We start from the raw sequence: 8069 nt of genomic DNA, 5'->3' as shown, positions 1-8069 counted from the left end.
GAGCTCCACAGTTTAGAAGCAGAATAACTGAAAGAGTCTCTCCACGTTTTCTGTGTTTTACTGAAGGAGTTCAGAAGGTCAGAATCTGCAGATCTGAGATCATAAACAGACGTTCAGGAGCTTTAAGGTCATTCAGAGCTTTAAAACCAGCAGCAGAGCTTTAAACTCTCGCTAACAGATCCAGGCGGTCAGTGCAGTGTGTAACGGGGGGATATGAGCTCTCTGTGTTGGTGCTGTGAGGATCTGTTCTGCTGCATTCTGTACGGGTTCTAGAGGATGGACTGTTTTCTCCAGTAAGAAGATCATTACAGTGATCAACTCTGCTGAACAAACGCTGCAACGAGTTTCTCTGCGTCGCTCTGAAAGAGAAAAGGCTGAACTTTAGTGATTTTTCTCACATGATAAAAAGCTGCTTTAGTGACTGTGTTTACATGCAGATTGAGTTCAGAGTCTAAGATCACACCCAGGTTTCTACTGCAGGTTTGGTTTATGAAGATAAAGAACCGATATTCTCATAAAGCAGCTTTCTCTGAGTTTTACTACCAACAATTTTGTTTTTTCTGATTTAGTTAGACATTTGTGAGAAATATCTGACACACAGCTGATCAGTCTAGTTTTATATATATATATATATATATATATATATATATATATATATAAATAATAGTCAAACAAAAATCAAATATACTGTAGATATAAAACTACATATCAGCCAAGTTTGCTTCTTTAGTTTTAGCACCGAAGCTACAAGGCTAATGTAGCTAACAAGTACTGGGAATGTTTAGCTGTTAGGAGAAGATGTACTGATTTTTGTTAACCATAAAATACATGTCTATTAGAAAAAAATGCTCTGGAAGTTCTAGATACGTGTCAGAAACCACATAATGAAGTCAGATTACTGAACAACTCCTTGACCACATACAAGTCTGCTCCACCATAATGAAGACCTGGATGCAGTTTTAGTGTGTTTAGGGAGGTTTTGGGGATTTACAGAAAACATTTGGGTGACTATTGACTTCCAGTGAATTCACTTCTAGACAATCTGGCAACTTACACAGTTTTAGTTCAATCGCACATCAGTGCAGATTTGCTTTTCATCGAGTTTTCATGTTTTTGTGATTTTCATTTGTATCACAGTTAAGAAGTGCTTTTCTACAGTTCTGGGCTTTTTCAGCTGAGCTGACATGCTTTGTGAATCATTGACGCAACTCTGTACTGACTTCTCAAAAGAACCTGCAATTAGCACCAAATCAGCCACGTCTGTTAGAATGATGGATTATCCAGCGAGGATGTGAACGCTCTGTGATAACGTCTGTACAGTGTTATCAGAATGGAACACATACTGATATGCAAATGAGGATTATTTATGAGCGTGTGCGGGTGGGAGAGGAGGAGGAACAGCGGGCAGTGTTGGGTAAAATACAGGTCACCCTGCACAATAGAGGAATCTGTTCTCCACATCAGAGCTCTGTTCCTCAGAGTCTCTCCACGAAGACCAGCTCACAGCAAGAAGGAAACATAGAAAGTTATTGTTTTTAGGAAAATCAGCGCGTCACTGCAGCGTCACTTCCTGTTTTTAGGCACTATGCAAAGAGGATAAAATCACTGTAACTCACGGCCTCGAGTGGTTTGCTCCTTCAGTAACATATAGCTGCAATAATTTTAATGCATTTTACAATTTATTTTTTCAAGATTTTCAGTAAAACATTTGAGTAATTTCAGTTCAGTTCAGAGTTTAGTGCTGTAGCTGAGCAAGCATGGACCGCTGAATGAAGAGAAGACTGTTTGGTCGCCCATCACTGTACACTTCGGTCATGTCATGACCTTTTCATCTTTTTGTTGTATAATAATGAACATACGATATCGCAGCACTGTTTCACGTGAAAATCTTTGCTTTATAAGTACTTTTTGGTCACCAAATCACCACTGAGAGTCTTATTTAGCACCAATCCAGCGGCTCCCTTTTCTCACACTGGGGCTGAATCTCCCTGCTTCCTACATAGTGCACTACATAGGACTTTAAATACTGGATCCTGCAGCCCAACAGAGCAAGATACAGTTAAGAAATAGTGATTTGGCACTGTTTGGCTGTAGATGCTAGAATTTCTAAACTTCCCTAGCAAACTATTTGGGGAGTACAGAGCTGTTTGAGACTCTGTCTGGGTTCGATGTGACTTCTGAGTGAAACACAGACATTTGAAGTGTGGAAGTCATTAAAGGGTGGATTACAGCAACAAGCATTAAATTAAACAGAGTTTAGAGCTATCAGAGGTTTGTTAGACTAGGTTTTATTTTAAATTGAGTTGAGATGCACCATCTAATTTTAATTATGGATAAACAGATCTGCCATTAAAGCCTGCAATTAAAATCTTAACCAGCCATTAATTTTGATTGTCCACCACGAGGGTTTCAGCAGTATAATTAAACAGCAAGAACGTTACTCTCCACACTAATCACTGTCTGTAAGTTTTTTCCAGTTCTGCAGAAGGCTGAACTCATGGGCAGGGTGTGTGGGGTCTCTGACCATCTTGGTGGCTCTGCTGAGGCAGCGCGACAGGTAGAGATCTTATATGGATGGAAGTGGGTTCTGATGATTCTCTCTGCCATCCTCACCGCTCTCTGAAGGGACTTCTGATCTTAGACTCTGAGCTCTGTTTAATCTGCATGTAAACACAGTCGCTAAAGTAGCTTTTATCATTTGGGAAAATCACTAAAGTTCAGCCTTTTCTCTCTCAGAGCGACGCAACGCAAACTATACATCCTTTATAACTCGTACAAAATGCAGCAGCATCCTAACAACAACAAAACAGAGAGATCAGGTCAGTCCCGCTTTAAAAGAGCTGCTCTGTCTGTACCGTTCAGGATAGAGTTTAAAGCTCTGCTGCTGGTTTTTAAAGCTCTAAAAGACCTTGAAGCTCCTGAATGTCTGTTTATGATCTCAGATCTGCAGATTCTGACCTTCTGAACACCTTCAGTAAAACACAGAAAACGTGGAGAGACTCTTTCAGTTATTCTGCTTCTAAACTGTGGAGCTCAGTTCAGCTTTTATTAGACAGTCGAGCTCAGAGCTCACTTTTAATAAACATCTGAAAACGCAGTTCTTTAACTCAGAGCTTCAGTAAAACTCTACGACTTTTTGGTCTTTATCTCTTTAATCTGATCTGTGTTATTGTCTTTTATGATTCTAAATTAATACTCATCATTTCTTATATAACTGTTTTTTTTTATCATCTGTCTGTAAAAAACTTTGACCTGCCTCCAACATGAAAAGTGCTATATAAATAAAAATTATTATTATTATAATTATTAATTTGGTCTGCGGTGGTGCAGCTGCCATACCACACTGGGAGGCTGCTGGTCAGGATGTTCTCTTTGGTGCCTCTGTAGAACGTTGTGAGGATGGGAGGGGGAGGTTTGCTCTTCTCATCCGTCGAGGGAAGTGAAGGCGCTGCTGTGCTCTCTTGACGAGGGAGGTGGAGTGTGTGGTCCATGTCAGGTCGTCTGTGAAACTCCCAAAAACCTGGTGCTTCTCTGACCCCACAGCGTTACCATGGATGGTCAGTGGAGTATGTACCATGTACTTCCTCCTGAAGTCCACAATAACTTCCTTTCCTGTTTAGCCAAATGCTTAAAATGTATACAGAAGCTGTTGGTAATTAAAGTAAAATATTTTACACAGAAATGCTCTGTGTGTTTTTCTGTGAGCTGCAGTTTACAGTAACGGTTCATAATGACTTAAATTTAGAGTCTAACACAGAGTATTATTAGAGTAGCCTGATAGCCTCTTAGCTAACCTAGCTATCTGCCAAGCAGATGAAAAGTTCGTATTTGTACCTTTTCATAACCGAATGATTTAAACAGAACAGTAAAATAAAAGCCTGGAGACGAGACGGGGTGTGTGGAGTCAGTACAGCTTAGAACATATCATTCAGTGGATTATGGTTCAGTTGTGTTCCCTGACTAAAGGTACTGTACTGGTATCCCAGTGACAAGAGGGGCACTGCCACAGTGACAGTTTAGTACCTTTATTTCTGAGAGTGTGTTGGTAGTTAATCTGGTGTGTAAGGCCTTCAGTCCAGATCCTGAAGTCCTAACCAATGGAAGAGCAGCTTGACTTTATCTACCTAGATACCACAGAGAGAACAATCCTGATTGGACGGTTTTCTGCTCAGTGTTTGAAGAATTTAACCCTTTTTTCCAGTGAAATAAGAGTATTACTACAATACAATATAGTTTGTATATTAGGCCCAAAACACATATATTACGCTATCATCTCTGAGATATAACACTACTCTCTCTCTCTCTCTCTCTCTCTCTCTCTCGCTCTGAAGTAAGAGCTACATGACGTCCTCTCCCTGATGAAAGGCAGGTGATGGAGAGCAGACCTGGCTCCCATTCTGAAGATCCGGTGAGGAGCCGACCAGCAACCTGACACAAACATAAACAGACTGCGGCTGTAGCTCAGAGACGGACGCAACGTATAATATTCATAACACAGGATGAAGTGATGTTCTGCTCAGTGTTAAGGTTGGAATTCAAATCTTCAAATCATCCCTCTAAAGAGAGCTGTAGGTGAGCTGTACAGAACCGCTGAGTGGAACCGGGTTACCACAACAAGGCCATCATATTGATGATCCAGATCACATTAGAGGGTTTTATTAACAGAATACCGCTAATATCACTCATCGCCACACTGCACATCCTCACATACTCCTGCAAACGCATCAGGTCTGCCACAGTTACTGTGTTTACATGCTCACCAGTAGATGGATGTTAGTCTGACTAAGACTGTTCTGGTCCAAACAGACCTAATTTAGCAAGAAGACAATATGTGGTCCAGGAGCTGAATTACAGAAAGATCTCAACTCTGAAACCTGATGTGTTTTAGTCTCCATGACGACTGAATTCAGGACAGTAGCTATTCCAGAATAACAGTTCCTAACTTCATAATCTCATCATGAACTCCAGATAAGAAAACAGCATCACACAAACATCCTAACTAGACTAAACCTCCTAAATCCTGTCCTAACTTTAGGATGAACCCCAACAGGGTCCTCACTTCTGTTTAAGGTCCGTTTCTATGGTTGTTAGGCAGCTGTGTCAGGCAGCATCACCAATCTGAATCACTCTGTTTACAGCTCAAATGCAGAAAATTAGAAAAATCTAATTCTAAGGGGGCTGCGTTCCAATTTAGTACTACTACCTCGTTTATACCACAGCAGCTGTTTTCACCAAATCCTAGAACTGTCTATCATGAGTTAACATAATGTAGTATAGAATGAATCCTGTCCACTTTCCACTGTAATGATTCAGTGTAAACCAGTTTAATATATTAATATATTTTTGTTTTTAAATGTCCATCTTGGCCCCTCACTGTACGCCATAGTGCTAATTTAGCATGCTAACTGCAGCAGTGATTGTTCTGACTCTCTATCAGAGGGTCACTGTTTCTCTGTTGTATTCGTCCTGCAGTGCGTTCTTACAGTCGGACAGAGATGGAAAAAGCCATTAGTTCAGTCACGCAGCTTTCCGGGCCAACATCATTCACTGCTGCTACGATTTGATTAGCACATACACACACGCTAACGTAACCCTCAGGCACTAATCACGTTTACTCCCTACACCGTCATGGGGTCACCCGCGTTTTTGTTTCCATGTCACTGCCAAAATCACTCATGCCTTTCAGAATGTTCGATCAGGTGATTTGAATAAGGGCTGCAGAGCTGGATCGTCCCTAATGAAGCTCTCAAAAGTCGATAAAAACAGTCCTGCTGACTCTTTAAAAGAAAACATCCGAAGTGGCTAACAGTGAATGAAAGCCAGCAGGCTCGTCCTATAAGAACTCAAACTGAAAGATGAGATCTTTTCTAAAGCTCTTCTGCAGAACTGAGCAGGTTTCAGCATTAATCAGAGATTTAAGGCCGTTCCTCATTCAGATCTCCTGAGAAATGACCACAGTCTTTGTCTGAGTGGTCAGTATACAAGTTCTTCAAGCTCCTGGCCCATATGAAATTCTCATCCATGCCAGTATGTGCATTTTAAATATATGACATATATTTGAAGTTCACTGATGTCGCTCCACTGCTGTGCTCCCTTCACTAGCTTCCTGCAGCTGCATCAGGTTAAAAATTCGCCCCTCCCTACCTGATGGTCTAAACTTGATCTGTACCTCAAGGCCTTTGAGCTTCAAGTACAGCTCGGCCTGACCCACCATCCTTCGAAACACATGATTACAAGCATCAGGACTCTCCTCTGTGCTGGATCCCAGGTGGAGGAACGAACCTCCACCGTGTCTGAACGAACCTCCACCGTGTCTGAACAGCGAGTCTCTCACAGTCTTCAAACACAGACTGAATACCGTCTCTTTGTACAGCATTGTAAGATTTGCAACTCATTAAAGCTTGAAATAGATTAAAAAAATGTTCTCTGACATTTTAAAAATTTAATATTAAATGAAATTATCATTAGACAGACAGCATAGTAACAAATCGCTGCTGCTGGAACAAAACTTCGTTTTTCAGTTTTTTACATAATTTAAAAAATTCATGCTGAATTGACCAAAACAAATAGTCCAGAATGACTTGGAAAAACTCTGGTTCCATTGACTTACATTAAAATTAAAGTACGTTTTTTCCTTCTCCTGTAAAGTTACCATTTTGGAGATACAAAGTTTTGTTCTGACAGCAGCGATATACAGTGTACTGGGATGTACTGAACCATGTATCAGACACATATTAGTATATATGATCCATATATGATGCATATGTTTTCATCTCCCCATAAGGCACACACACACACACACGAAATGGTTCTATATAGAACTCATGGTGAATGCTTAAAGAACCGTCTTTGTTGTGTAGTGGTGTGAGCTGGTGAGTCCTCAGTGTGATCAGTTTATTATTTAAGCTGATTTATGAGCTGAATTTTACACTGTAGCTAAAAATCAGTGTTTGATACATTTCTTTGTTCAGGTCAGACAAAAGGGGTCAATAAATATACAGTGCAGTTTTAAAGGTGATGTAATTTGGCTGGGGTGTCCAAACTTTTGAATACTTAACTGTGTTAAAGGCTTTGATCTCACTAAACAATAACAGTGAGTCAGGGGTGCGTTCCCCCAGAACCAACGAGAACACAGCAACATACTGTTCATCTTCATTAACACGGAACATCGTCAGAACCGTGTGAAGAGCACACACAAACTTACACACTCGCACACACTCACACTCACACACACACAACACACACACACACACACTCACACAGAGGAGAGAGAGATCTTTATTTAAAAAAACAGCAGGAGAGGCTGCAGAGCAGCTTCTATTGTGGATAAAATGTGTAATATTACGACTCACACCCTCTGACTGAATCACCGAGAAACACATCATCAGCTTCACCCCTTATTTAGAACAACTTCAGAACAGTGACTCAGTAACGGGGAGAGAGAGAGAGAGAGAGAGGAGAGAGAGAGAGAGAGAGAGAGAGAATGTTGCTAAATGTCTGGAGCATAACCAGCACCTACTAACAGAAACACTGTGTATAAATGGGTGAGTGTGTATGTATGTGAGTGCCAGATGTGACTTCATAACAAGAACTTCTATAATAAATATCCACCAACCACCAGAGGGAGGTCTCAGAACAAACAAGGACCAATCACAGTCGGGGGAGGTCTCAGAACAAACGAGGACCAATCACAGTCAGAGGGAGGTCTCAGAACAAACGAGGACCAATCACAGTCAGAGGGAGGTCTCAGAACAAACGAGGACCAATCACAGTCAGAGGGAGGTCTCAGAACAAACAAGGACCAATCACAGTCGGGGGAGGTCTCCGAACTAATGGCTGTTTAATTGGTTAATCAGTGTACAGCCTCATTCAGAGTTTGATGGATATTATTAGTTATTTTTGCCAAATATACCTCTAAAATGTTCTCCGCATGACTTCTGTTACGCCTGTCGGTTCAACATCAAATGTAGGTGTGAACACAGAACCCGAACTTATCGTTATCTAGAACGTATTGTTTTCTGCTGTAGTTCAGACCAAAAGAACCCAACTACAAATGAAAATGTAATCTG

The sequence above is a fragment of the Colossoma macropomum genome, unplaced genomic scaffold (assembly GCF_904425465.1).
Source record: "Colossoma macropomum unplaced genomic scaffold, Colossoma_macropomum, whole genome shotgun sequence".
Lineage (NCBI taxonomy): Eukaryota > Metazoa > Chordata > Actinopteri > Characiformes > Serrasalmidae > Colossoma > Colossoma macropomum.
Note: the sequence above shows the minus strand (reverse complement) of the source record.